The sequence below is a fragment of the Copadichromis virginalis genome, linkage group LG15, assembly GCF_057382275.1.
Source record: "Copadichromis virginalis isolate Kocher_CV1m ecotype Utaka linkage group LG15, C_Virginalis_male_GT1.1, whole genome shotgun sequence".
Classification (NCBI taxonomy): Eukaryota; Metazoa; Chordata; class Actinopteri; order Cichliformes; family Cichlidae; genus Copadichromis; species Copadichromis virginalis.
In genome coordinates, this window is record NC_140632.1 from 31,325,182 (window position 1) to 31,340,082 (window position 14,901).

At 43.5% G+C, this 14,901-nt stretch overlaps 1 long non-coding RNA gene across 1 annotated transcript; it reads left to right on the forward strand.

The window, feature by feature from the left end:
- The first annotated feature begins 8,517 nt into the window (after window positions 1-8,517).
- LOC146692738 (uncharacterized) lies at window positions 8,518-10,168 on the forward strand. The gene is made up of 3 exons (XR_014915027.1): window positions 8,518-9,367; window positions 9,453-9,564; window positions 9,645-10,168. It is a non-coding gene; the product is annotated as an uncharacterized LOC146692738 (long non-coding RNA).
- Window positions 10,169-14,901: the final 4,733 nt, after the last annotated feature.

Sequence of the window (14,901 nt, forward strand, 5' to 3'; positions counted from 1 at the left end):
AACTGCAATCACCAACCACTTGGTTGTGTATCTCGTTGTATGCTGTCCCATTTTGCATTTTAAATTTAGCTACTTTGTAATGAATAATCTCCTGGGCACCTTTGCACAGCCTTGGGCCCTGTCAGCTGTGTTAGTCCCAGCTATGTTAATGCTTGCAGCCTGTTCTTGTTCTGCCATGCTGTCCTTTTGATTGACCATTTATAACCACAGGTAGGATTTGTTAATGCCAGCCACTTCCATTTGCCGATAAGACATCCCATGCAGGGGCTTGGTTGTTCGTACAGTTCCTCATCACCATTTGTCTTTAGCTGCCTGAAGTACTCATGGACCCGCTCTTTTTGGGGGCCATTTTTCTCATATATTTTCAGATGTTCCATACTTCATCTTGGATTGTGGCCCTGACACTCATTAGTTCTCACCCCCTGTCTTATCGTATCTCATAGAACATCAGGGACTTTTTGATGAAGATCTCCGTGGGTTGTGCGGAGTTTTGATGTCTTGACATCTATCTCCTCCCATGGCCAACTTGTTATTTCAGCTAAGTATCTAATGACCAGTAGAGAACAGGTTTTGATAGCTTAGATTTTATTACTACCATTCTGATGTGTTCCCTGTTGGAATAGCACACAATTAATATTCAGTTAATTGCCACTACTAGTATGTAACTAGTAACACAACCACAAATGTTTATAAATGACAACTGTGTTAATCAGCAGGATGTACTTTTTAAATTTTTTTCTTCGACTTCACAGTCTGAGTACAATCAGTACAGTTACACTGAATTATTCATGTACACAACCTTATCATGTGGCAAAATTAGTAATCTTCTTCATTTAAATGTGAAAGTGGCTGAATGTTGATGTGCCTGAGTTCAGCAAGGACGTGAAGTTCTGGACTAAATTTTATTTTATAACCGTAATAAGGCAGCAAAATCCCCTGTCATAGGGGCTGGCTTGAGAAACTAAGGGTCACCATAAACAACAAGGACTGAGACTTTATGAGACCCAAGAGATAAATAGGAGCTACAGAAAAAGAATTCTTGTTAGTGAACATATGTTCAGCTAACTTCTCCTGTGTAAAGGTCACAGTGAGAGAGTAATAGCTCTGGTATATTCATTGTCGTGCATCTTCATCCATTTGGTGCAAATGAGCAGTGGGGACCCCCACATCATTTACGATGGTGAAATTATGTACTCAGTTGCTGCAAGGGGAAATGCAGAATTATGAGTTCCAGTATTATTACTTTCCAGGGTCTAATGAAGATTTCACTTTGGTATTGAACTGCACAACTGTTGCTGTTTTGTGCTCTATTTAAATATATTATTGAACATTTGTACACCTTTTAATAGAGTTGGCCACTCTACAATGTGTTTTATAGTCACAATGTCACCATTAGTACTTCCTTTTATTTATTTCCTCTCTGAATCTATTAACTGAGCACCCTAAATGGATATTAATTATTTCATGATTTTTTTCATTGGTGGTCAGTGAGCTGTAGTAACAGTGGCAGCTTTCTGCTATTGCTTCCAAGAATTTTCATAATGGGACAAGTAAGCTACACAATTAAAGCAGAAACATAAGCAAGGAGGTTGTTTTTCTTTTGTTTTTTTATTAAGATGCAGAACTGAGATCTGCATAATGTTTTACATCATGAGGACTTTGTAATTTCAGGTTTTGTATGTGGTCGGGGTGAGGGGTAAAGAAAGAAGAGTTTCAAGTTTTTAGAGCATACGTATATTGCAAAAACAGAAAGCTCACAGTGCTTTTATTTACTTATGTATTTATTTAGAAACAGATTATTTTACCAGTGCAGTGCAGACAAAATTGCCTAGTGCACACCAGAGCCAGCAAGTTGCCACCACCACAACAACATGTACTAATTAGTGGCACTATAAGTCACCTGCACCTACAGTATTTATACTTACCTCAATGCATTATTTGGAGTAATGTGTGACTACAGAAGCTATTGTCCTGGATCATGCATAGATTGTTGTTTGCTATATAAAATACTTTCAGAAATAACACGTTTCATCACAGAAACAAAAAAATCTGTAGATAGTCTAATATGATTAGAACAAAATTCTGGAGTTCCTAGATGGTACATATAAAGGAGAAATATGTTACATATGTAGTGAATATTTTTTATTTTTAACACCTTGGTCAGTTTCTCTCAAATGAAATCTAATTTTTATTTTCTATTAAACGTTGTCCAATTTGCAAAAAAAATGTTATGATTCAAAGTTTGAACATATGTAATAGTATATAATATATAAACATGATATTTTACACGCTACACACACACACACTTGCTTGATCTAATTTCCAAGCACTAACATCAGCATCATATTTCAAATATATGCTTTCTTACAGAACATATTATAGATCATTTTTTTTGCACTGTCCTCTTTTGCACTCCTGTTCCATCCTGTAATGCAGCTTGATGAAACTGACAGACTGCAAAGCATCAGGGAATTGCAAGGTTTGACAAAAAAGCTACTAAACTGAAAGCAAGAACCCCATATATCTTTCTTGGCAACTGCAGAGTGTGCTGTGTCAGTGTTAAAGGTCAGAGGTCCAGTCCATTCGGTGCAGTTTCGATTCTTAAAGCAGAGTCATGTCTCAACACAACATAAAGCAGCAGTGGCCGAGGGCTACACTGAAAGCACACATCTTATGAAGTGGAATGGAGTATGGAGTAAGGGAGATAAACAGTCTTGTGTTCTCAGCTTTTAGGTGAAGGGGGAATATTATCCACATCAAACACAAGTCAAATATCTCTGCACATATGAAGGTCATCATTCAGTTTTATTTGTCACTATTCCTTGCTTTTGTTGAAGTGGGTACGATTTAAACTTGTCTTGCACCACTTGTTTCTTATGTTCGGTAAAAATTTATAAGTGTATCCAAATATTTAATATTTATGGATGTTACAAATAAAACCTTTATTTTAGAGTACTTCCTGGTTAAAAATCCGGCCCCAGTAATTGCACAAAAAACCTCAACTTGCAGAACTTGACAGGTAAAATATAAAAGACCATAATGTTAAATGTCCATGAACCAACTCTATCTTCTCAAGCAGAATTTAGACAGTAAGTTATGGTAAAATTTAATTGCAGTAGGGGGTTTGAGGTCCTTCTTATCCTTAAAGACATTTTTTGGCTTTCATCAGTCAGAGGTTACAACAAAGCAAGCAGTGATATGCAGGAAAAGGTCTGGGGCAGACTCAAAACCAGGCCTCTGCATTAGCCCTTGGCATATTAATCACCTGCTCAACCGAGTCTGAAGTTGAGGTGCTTAGCTGACTTATGTGGGTGAGATTCTTGTGGTTTATCCAGCGTGAGTGGATATTCTTCCCCCCCAAGCCAGCGTCTCTATTTCTCCAAAAGTGGGTTGGCTCCCAGCAGCTCCTGCTTCTCAATACTGCAATTGTGCTCTTGGGGGAAAATGAAATAAAATAAGAGAAAAAACAAACAAACAAGAACATAGCTCATCAGAAGTTGACCATTACGAGTGGATGGCAGCGACCCCTTTGCTGGAAGCATCTAATTCCACAGTGAAGTACACTGAAAAATCAGACAGGAACAGGACTGGCAAAACACTTATCATGTGCTGCATCACACTTCACATTGTTTAGCAATTTGAACTGGACCCTGTTTTTGTTTTATTTAGTAATGAGACAAGAACAGGTAGACAATCTGTATGGAACTGTATGGCCACATTTTGTCTGTTGGTTGTCTCTGACAGACCTCTGTAAGCTCATTAGGAAGCGAGCATTCAAGCATAAATAAATATATATATTGCCTTTTCTTTGATAAATCTCCCATTGGTTCCTGCTTTTTACATCTTTCTGTGAAATTACAATATAACTTTGGGGCTTTTATTTTGAAGACCACTGAAGGCAAACAAATGCAGCTTCCGTGTTTATGCGTTGGGATTGATGTTTGAGAGAGCGATATAGAATATATAGAATATAGAGTTTTTAACAAGACATGAACTTCTGAGTATTTATTAACTGAAGTCAGAGGTATAACTGCGTACTTAGAGCGGACTGCTGTGTTTAAGGAACCCCCCCCAGAAAAACAATAATTTACAAAAAATACTCGTACTAAATGTGTATCTGCCTAGCTGTATTTTCTCGGGGCCAAGACTGTCCTCCTTAAAAAAAATAAAATTAACAACATTTTTCTTTTAGCTTTATATCATTGGATGTACTAATAACTCTCAACAGATAGCTTTAATAGTGACGACATTTTAAAAACCTCTGACTATATTTGTACAATATAACTTGCCTAAGAATCCCCTCATTTCTTCATGCTTGATATTGTCATGATCCTGGGTTTTGAACTCAGTTATGGACTCTATGGGATCTTTCTTTCCTATTAAATGTCTTCTATTTGGTTTATTAGTGTGCATACTTGTTTATCATTTTGAAGCTTTGTGCTTTGCTTCAGTTAATGTTTTTGCCATTCGTATCCCACTTAGAATTTATTCTCTATAGTCTCTTGTTTTCTTACTCTTCCCCTTGTACCCTTCTGTGTCAAGTTTGTACGTTGGAGTCTGTTGTCTTTGTTTACTTCCTGTCCTCTTTTGGTAGTATTTGGCCACTTGTGTTTTGTATTTAGTTTTACTTCCCTTGTCTTGTCTGTGGCAATTAGTTCATCTGTGTCTTGTTTTCCCTAGCTGTCTCCACTTGCCCTGATTGACCTTCTGTGTGCATAAGTAGTGCTATTTCCCCTTAGTCTTTGTGAAAGTGTTTGTTTTTGTGCCCCTCACTGCTGGGTCTGTTTGTGATAGTTTTCAGTTCTCTCTTGGACTTTATGTTTTGCCTGTTTGACTATTTTACAGCATAATAAAACAAATCGCTTTCTGTTGAATACTGCTTGCTTCTGGGTTTGCATTTTGTGTCCTCAATTTCACACTCCACACACTCTGTAAGCTCGGATGACTCATGACAGACCTGTATGTCCAATGATTCAGAGTAAAGAAAACCTTTACTAGTTAATTTGTCAAATTAAACTTCTGATGTGAAAAAGGCTACAAAACGGGGCTTGAGCAGTCTGTCTCACCCTGGTAAAGCATACATATGTTATGTGTCTTTGAATAAAAAAACATCAGGCTTTTTCTTAAAACTTAGTAGAATATGTAAAAATGACACATTGCAATAACGTCACAGATTGCTGATGAAAGCACACCAGCTCCTGCATCTTGGCCTCGTTGGACCCTTCAGAAGAAAAGCAATATGGTAGACCTTTAACTAGTGACTAATAACAGGGTTGGTTCATGTTTATTGAGACAAGTTGCATTCTTATATTACCAGTAACTACTGCTGCATCCCAGTAATTATCAGTGAATTTGACTTTCATAGATATATAACCATGAGTAATGTTTCTGAGATTTAATTATGTGTTACAAATGAGTTGTTAATTCCACCAGTGACTTCACCAGGTTCATTATAATCCAGACAGATTTCATGTGCCAATTCCAGTGCATTACATTCCTTAGGTTTTTGGATCAAATGGAGAGGTGAGAACTAGTGAATAGTGTGGGGGAAGCAAGGATGAACAGCACAGACTGGAGACTGATACCATACTGGGAAACAGGGAAACACAATGTTAGTTGGAGTTGGTAGAGACTGGGCAATGGTATTCATTGAGATTGTCTTACTTGTGGTCCAAGGCAAAAAGGTGGTGAGTTAATGTGTCAGTTGGCAAATTGGATTCCAGATCAGGGAGAGCTGGCATGGTAGAGAGCAGCCAGGCAGCTTTGTGTCTGGTAGAACAGATTTCAGCATGTGAGAGTGAGCTGGAGGTAAATGTGGGGATGAATATACTAGAAAATCCTTAAGATTGATCCAGTTTGTCCTTCAGATGAGTAAATGGGCACTGGGTCTTGGATTCTGTATGGAAGATGGGAAACAGTTGCGAGAATACTGTGAGCCAAGGAATTCAAAGACATAAGCTGGAGCCAATTTACCACTAAAGTGAAAAGTGCAATTTGGCAGAGAATCCGAGCCTCAGCCTGTCCTTAAGTTCTCAGCCTCCTGATGGCTAATGGCTGGAAGGTGTGGGGAAGAGAGGACCCACCCAAAGGTGGAGGCATTGAAGGAGCTGCCTAAAATCACCCAACCTGTCCTGGACCTTAACAGATAGAATTCTTTGTAATGGTCAGTCCGATTTTCAACACAGTTTCTATAATTCATTTTACATGTTTATATGACAAAACCTGATAACAGCAGGGTTTTATGTTTGTGAACTGTTTAACGAAGCAATGTGACATCTTGATGTTCAGGACTGGGCACAGAGGGGATGCTTATTTTGTGTGCATAAAGTTTGTGTTTAATCTGCTTGGCTGAACACATCATTAACAATTTACATTTGTTCTTAAAGGATAAAGAGGTCAGGGCGCACTTATAGATTTCCAGACAATGATAAAACACCTTGATTTGTGTGTCAAGCAGCAAGCTCAGGACCTTCACAAGAAAACAGGTGCTTATGGTGTGTCTAATGGTTTTTATTGCAGTACTATGTTGCTCCTGTTTGATTGTTTTCAGTCTATTTTTGTGTGTTGGTGGTATGTATAGTTTTCCTTAACAGACCAACAAATAGTGTTATGAGGTGTCAGATTCATGAATAAGGCAAAAAGACCAAAATAGTCTTCTCTGCTATGGTAGAAATGGCATATCTGATAGTGATGCTTTCGTATGGCAGCTGCCCCTTGAAGGTATGCTTTATATTAGTTTACTTTAGTAATATTAAGAAATAATATAAGTGTCCTGTGTTCTTTTAATTATAGGCACGGTTGAATTCACTCCAAAAAGAAGGTCTGTGATAAGATGATGGCTGTGAGAAGGCTTGAAGAAGAGGACATGGTACTTCTGATAGAAATGAGGAAACACTGGATGGAAGATTCGAGAATACCATATGTGGAGGAAGGTATGAAGAGAGGATGGGTATTAACATAATTTCTTAAGTATGCAGAACCTTAGAAAGAGCTTTTTAAAACATTTAAAATATTAAAGTTTAAAAAAGTTGATCTACAAAGTTGGTCTACATCGATTGCCTATTAGAAGGGCATTATATTATACTCAGGCTTATATTCATTTTTTAATTTATCTTACAGATATGCAAAATTCCCAGTTTGCACGTTTCTTCCAGTACTAAAAATGTGGCTTTCTTTATCTGCTTTCATCTGGCAGTTATGTCAAGTGAAAGGAAGATGGATAACTGTGTTGTGTTGTGTGTGACCGAAAGGCGCTGATTCAGGTCTGCGGTGCATACTGAGCTGGAAGCTAAACAGCAGGTATACTTGAATACCTCAGGATCTTCTAGACTCTCAGGACTCAGGCAGAACCGCTGAAGGGGCTTGATGATGAAGATGACAGATGGATGATTGACAGCACTTCAAAAAGCTGTTTGAATGATAAGGATGTGTAACTGTGTGACACCAGAAGAGGAGTAGGTCTTATTCACTAAACATTTTCTAATCTTTTTCTATATTTATATCTGTTTGATAGTAACTTTGATTTTTACTTGGGCCCTCTTCTACCAAGGCTTTTGCTATGACCCTATTGCCCGTCTTCCCCCCTACATACCTGGGAATGACAGCAGACTGTTCTGTCGCGCTTTTTTATAAAATCTGTTAGAGTCCACAAATAAAATGCACAATACTTTTGTAATATCTAGCAGCTTGCTCCTCAAAGTCATCCAGCTTCACAGCAAGTGTGTCGCGAAGCTGTCAATAAGAAACAAATGGTCACCCATTCTGAGCATGTTGTTTCGGTTCACTATAGATAAGACTTTTCACCGAATGTGGATCTGTGTTAAATCTTTGGCAAAAGTGTTTTTTTCTTTAAAATTACAGGTTGCAACTATTTGAGATTTTATTGGTGTCACGGTTTGCCGGGGCAAGCCGTGTGGAGGTGAAGAAAGGACCCAAAAGGCGGCAGCTCTGGTGCAGGTGAGTGTTTATTTACAGCAGTGGGTACAAACAGCAACGGGGTGTGAACATGAAACCGAAAACCTAAACTGGGTAAACAAACGACACAAACCAGGAATGACGGTGCAGGGAGATCCGGGGAAATACACATGAAGAGACGCAGGGAGACCGAGGGGAAACAACACAGACGAACCAGCGATTACTAAGACAGAAAATACAACTTAAATACACTGAGAACACAGGGAGGTGGGAGACACAGCTGGGAGTGATTAACATGACGAGACCAGGGAGGCAAACTGAAAACACTCGCATAAGACGCAGACCTTCACAATAAAACAGGAACACACGGGGGAACAGGGTAAACACCAATTAGAGAACAGAACCAAAATCGCGAAGAGAAAACACAAAACGCTGGGTCAAAAGGACCCAGGATCATGACAGTACCCCCCCCCCCCCTCAAAGGCTGGCTCCAGACAGCCCAACAAGAAACAAAACAGCCAGAAAAAACAGAAAACAACCCGACCAGGGCGGGCGGCGGGGGCCCAGCAAGGAGGGCTCGAAGCAAAACAAAACCGGAGCACCAGGGCCCTGTTTCAGGAAGCCGGTTTAGTGGAAAAACTGAGTAAGTATACCCTGAGTTAACGAAAACTCTGGGTTTTCGGTTTCACAAAGCGAGTTCAGCTGCAGCCTGAGTGAGTCACTATGACGACACACTCCGTGAAGCTAACCTGCCCCCTAGCAGGTTTACTACAACTAACCCTGACTGTCTCCGCCCCTTTGTCGGAAACCTGACAGTAGGAAGTGTCGGACATGGCGTGCCACTTCCTTGAAGAGCCAGTAGATCGTGAAGCCCAAATTCTCCGCAGAGCTCTCCGCCGGGAGAGAGTGATCAGAGCGCGTTTGGACATTTTATCATTTCCTGATGATTGTCTGTGCGAACGTTACCGTTTTTCAGCACAATCTATAATTTATTTGGATAACATCCTCAGGCCATATATTACGCATGTGACACATCGCGGACATGCTCTCAGTTCATTGCATATTATTTGTATTGCACTTCGGTTTCTTGCAAACGGGAGCTTTCTGTATAATATTGGTGACGCTGAGCACGTTTCCAAGGCTACCGTCTGTCGGGCAGTCAGGAATGTTACAGTTGCACTGAAACGTCTCCTGTACTCGTCTGTGGTGTTCCCCGGTCATAGACCCACAAGATTTATCAAAGAGGGATGCCACAAAATTGCAGGTATCAGGATGACCAAAACTTAATGTATGATGTGGTGATACTTGGACTACTACTTAAATTGCACATTTATTTTCAGGGTTCCCAGGCGTGATTGGCTGTACAGATGGTACTCACATTCCAATCATTGTTCCTTCACTAAATGAAGGAGACTATGTGAACAGGAAGTCTTTCCACAGCATTAATGTACAGGTACATAGTTCCCTGTAGCATGTCAAACTAACAAATTATTTCATTATAGTAATGGATGCTAATTTGTGTTCTCTGCACTGTGAAGATCATATGTGATGCTGCCAACATTATCACAAATGTGGAAGCCAAGTGGCCAGGCTCTGTCCATGACTCACAAATATTCTGTGAATGTACACTGAGCACAAAATTTAGACATGGTGAGTTGAGAATACTTTAAAATATATAAAGACCAATTGCTTCAGGGACATTTGAACTGAAGTGTACCCTTCTGTCTTAGGAGAGTTCACTGGCTACTTGCTTGGTGATAGGGGGTATCCATGTTTACCCTATTTGCTTACCCCTTACCCTGACCCTGAACCGGGCCCACAGCAGCGATATAATCTGGCTAATTGCAGGACAAGAGCCAGAATTGAAATGACTATCGGAATGCTTAAGGCCCGGTTCCAGTGCCTGCAAAGACTCAGGGTCACCCCAGAAAGGGCATGTGACATTATTGTGGCATGTGTGATTCTTCACAACATTGCCACAATTAGAGGAGAACACTGTCCTTCTGAACCAAACATCAGCAGTGATCCAAACCATGAACATCCTGACCCTCCCACGGACATACAAGATGGAAGCGCAGTCAGAGACACCATATGTCACAATCATTTCCTTTGACGCATCACCTCAACATGTTGAAAGAAGAATAAACAGATTTTTTGTTCAACTGGCTTTATTGGTCGCCTGTATTTCCTGTACACAAAGTATTAAAAGATGTAAACCTCATAAAGTGTCTCTGTTGCTTCCTCCTCTGTAACAGCTGTCAATGTTTCTTCATTATTTTCCTGTAGTAAAGAAATAAACAACATTGCTGTTCTACTGTAACCTCATATAATCTGTGGAGTATTACTCACAACTGCATGTTGGTCTGGCTCAAGAGGAGGCTGCACCAGATGCAGTACACCATCACCATCAACTGATAGAATATGAGGTTTATACAGGTCACTTATAACTTACAAGGGACCAAATGGCAATTAACAAACATACCAATCACCTTACACTTCATTGTCATTATGCTCTCAAAGACAACCAAGACTGAGGGAAGGCAAAATCAGTAGGAAAATAACTTCACTACAAAATAATTCATTATGGTAAAGAGTTTATCAAATGAATGAGTAGCACTGCAAAGGTGACTGTGAAGAAAGGATGTATGCACATCATGTATTATTTTGAATTTACCCCCTATGTAGGCACTTGTGTCTTGCGGGGTTATTGACTCAGAGGATGTCCCCGCAGAGATGCCTTCGGCCACAGGGCGCCCACTGTTTTGGCTGAGGGCCAACTGCTCAGCCTCTGTGAGTGGTGGTGGTGGAGGACCCCCACCTGTTTTTCGGGCCTCCGCTTTTTTTCTGTTGGCTATAACGGGCCACATTTGAGCATACAGAGTAAGCAAATATGTACTTGTAATGTGCTCAGATAATTTCAATAAGTGCTTACAGACAGAAAATTAATGTAGCCTCTAACTGCAATTGATTTACATGGGACAAACAGACCAAGCACTATGGCTCATAATACAATTACACCTCACCTGTTTGGACTATATTTTTAGATTTCATTTTTACTTGCTGCCAGGCACGTTTGGGGCCTGTTGGGTTGCACCTGCGCTCACATCACATCACAAAATAAAATGTATAAAATAACAAATAAAATAACATATGATAAAATAACGTGTTAAATGGGTGGAAATCCCTAGATCAATGTTTATATTAACACTCACGCATTGACTCTGTCGGCTATGTTTTGCCATGCATGCTCCCTTTCTTTTGCAGCTGTGGCTGTGTTACTTTTTTCCGCGGAATTTGCATGTTATCGGCATATGCTGCCATCAGAATTTCGGCCTCAAGCGCTGTGAAATACATTGACCGCGCCTTCTTTCCCTCCGTCTCCATGGTGACTCGCTTAATCTGTGCTCCGCTTATCAGGGCTTTATGTATCCTCGTCCGCGCGCTTCACTTGGGGTTAAAGCAACTCCGCGTTGACTGAACTAATTGTTATCAGCCTTTCTGAAACGGAATATTCCGAGTTGGACAGTTCGGGGTTACTCAACCGTGAGTGTCGTTTTTCACTCTGAGTTTTCCAAACCGGCTTCCTGAAACAGGGCCCAGAAGGCCAAAAGACAAAAACAAAAAACGAGCCCAAACCCAAAGGAAACGAAGCACACCAGAACAAAGGAAAAACAGAGTCCAAAATAGAAGAGTCCAGGGGGCCGGCCAGGGCCCGACAGCACAGGAGTCCAAACAGTGCAGGGGGCCGGCCAGGGGGCCGACAGCACAGGAGTCCAAACAGTCCAGGGGGCCGGCCAGGGGGCCGACAGCACAGGATTCCAAACAGTTCGGGGGGCCGACCGTGCGGACGGCAACGGCGGCGACGTGGACACAGTTCGGGGGGCCGGCCGTGCGGACGGAAACGGCGGCCACTCAGGCGATGGCGATCCGGGGGCCGGCCGTGCGGAAGGCAACGGCGGCCACTCAGGCGATGGCGGTCCGGGGGCCGGCTGTGCGGAAAGCAACGGCGACCACTCAGGCGATGGCGGTCCGGGGGCCGGCCGTGCGGAAGGCAACGGCGGCCACTCGGGCGAAGAGGGTCCGGGGGCCGGCCGCGCGGAAGGCAGCGGCGGCGACTCAGGCGATGGCGATCCGGACCAGGCGAAGCACAGGCTGAAGCTGGACCAGGCGAAGCACAGGCGGAAGCTGGGCCAGGCGAAGCACAGGCGGAGGCTGGGCCAGGCGAGGATGAAGAGGCGGAGGCTGGGCCAGGCGAGGCTGAAGGCTCTGCGGCTGGACCAGGCGAGGCTGAAGGCTCTGCGGCTGGGCCAGGCGAGGCTGAAGGCTCTGCGGCTGGGCCAGGCGAGGCTGAAGACACGGAGGCTGGGCCAGGCAAGGATGATGATGGAGCTACAGCAGGCGGCTGGACGGGCTGAACGGGCCCCTCGGACCCTCCAGCGGAGGCAGGAGGCTGAACGGGCCCCTCGGACCCTCCAGCGGAGGCAGGAGACGAAGGCCGGAGCGGTCCCTCGGACCCTCCAGCGGAGACTAGAGACGAAGGCCGGAGTGGTCCTACGGACCCTCCAGCAGAAGTCACCACTAAGCCAGCAGTCATGGAGTCCTCTGGCAAACACGAAGGCAACTGGCGATGCACTGAGCACTGGCTCTGCCCAGGCAACGCTGACATGGTGCAGTTCTCAGGTGGCTGCATAGACTTCAGGGGTCCAGAATCAGCTGGGGACTGAGACCTAGCCTCTGGGGAAGCCCTGGAGCGGCAAACTGTGCCAATGGCGGCTGAACCGTGAAAAGCACCTTGAGGTGAAATTAGACTTTCTCCCTGCATGGAGTGAATGAGTGAAACCGGGGATACAGGGGCCTGCGCTACAGGCGGCACTGGGGCTACAGGGGCCTGCGCTACAGGCGGCACTGGGGCTACAGGGGCCTGCGCTACAGGTGGCACTGGGGCTACAGGGGCCTGCGCTACAGGCGGCACTGGAGCTACTGGGGCCTGCGCTACAGGCGGCACTGGAGACCGAACTGAGGGTGGCACTGGAGACCGAACTGAGGGTGGCACTGGAGACCGAACTGAGGGTGGCACTGGAGACCGAACTGAAGGGGGCACTGGAGACTGAACTGAAGGAGGCACTGGAGACTGAACTGAAGGAGGCACAGGAGACTGAACTGAAGGAGGCACAGGAGACTGAGCCGAGAATGGCTGCGGGGGAGCTAACTGAGCTGAGAGTGACTGCGGGGGAGCTAACCGAGCTGAGAGTGGCTGCGGGGGAGCTAACCGAGCTGCCGGTAGCTGCACAGGCGATAAGCAGCTCGCGTTGACATCCGCCACACAAAACGCAGCCCCTGAATGAACAGTCATGCAGTCCGAAAATGAAAAAGAGTCCTCACTCACCACAGCCGGCGATTTAGAAGCCCGAACGTCCGGCTGTGGGGTGGCGCGCTTGCGGCGCGATCGGCGTTTCCTCCCCGCAGACGGCTCCGACGGGCCGGGCAAGATCACATCCGGCGAGTCGGGCAGCGAGGCAGGAGTGGCTGAGAGAAGGTGCGGTGTGAGCCGGAGAAAAGCCTGCATGGTCGGAGGAAGCGACTGCAGAAGCCATGGCAGGCCAGAAAAGAGCCGTTGTAGCCGACTTTCCACGGCACGACGAAGCTCCTCTGGAGGGTTCTCCAGCCATAGCCCGAGGAGAATCTCCACATTGTACGCAATGTCGTCCTGGAGCTCCTCGGACGGATTTACTGCCGCTGGGTCCATGGTGGCTGGTTCGTACTGTCACGGTTTGCCGGGGCAAGCCGTGTGAAGGTGAAGAAAGGACCCAAAAGGCGGCAGCTCTGGTGCAGGTGAGTGTTTATTTACAGCAGTGGGTACAAACAGCAACGGGGTGTGAACATGAAACCGAAAACCTAAACTGGGTAAACTAACGACACAAACCAGGAATGACGGTGCAGGGAGATCCGGGGAAATACACATGAAGAGACGCAGGGAGACCGAGGGGAAACAACACAGACGAACCAGCGATTACTAAGACAGAAAATACAACTTAAATACACTGAGAACACAGGGAGATTACACACAGGTGGGAGACACAGCTGGGAGTGATTAACATGACGAGACCAGGGAGGCAAACTGAAAACACTCGCATAAGACGCAGACCTTCACAATAAAACAGGAACACACGGGGGGAACAGGGTAAACACCAATTAGAGAACAGAACCAAAATCGCGAAGAGAAAACACAAAACGCTGGGTCAAAAGGACCCAGGACCATGACAATTGGTACTTTTTTGATGTCGTCTTCTAATTTATTGTGATGTGACTACAAAACAAGTCTATGTCTTCTTGCTACCATCCAGGATAGGCATTATTTATGTACTTTATATTTTCAACCAAAGATAAAATTAAAAAGCTGTGACAAAACAACACTGCATATGATATTACCTTAAAACACAGGTTAGCATGTTAGCAGAAAAAAATACCACCTTAATTGTTCGTGTTTTTTCTAGACTTCTGCATGTCATGTAATTCAATATAACATCATACTCTATTATGATGATGACTGAAATAAATCTTGAACCTTTTAAAAAAAGTGTGAATGTTTTATATACTGTATATTTTACAGTTTCATTAAACCTGTATGGCTGAAACTGGAGATTTCTGTAATTATAATGCGAACATGTACTGCACTGTAACTGCAAGACATTCTTTAGATCTTTATGTATAATGACATTTATGTCCTACTAATGCAACCACGTTTGTAATTCAATAAAAAAGAATTCTTCTCTGTTATTATAGGTACACATATACTGTAATAACCCTAATTTTTATGTGTTTATTCACTGTGTTAAATTACATTTTACATAAACCCAGTGAAATCACAGCTGAGATCTATTCAGCTATGATTGCTGACCTCTGCTAATGCAGTTAAGTTTATCGTTCTGAATTCTGCTCCATTATAGGTACATGCAGTGGGGAATATAATTATTTGATTTGGATTAA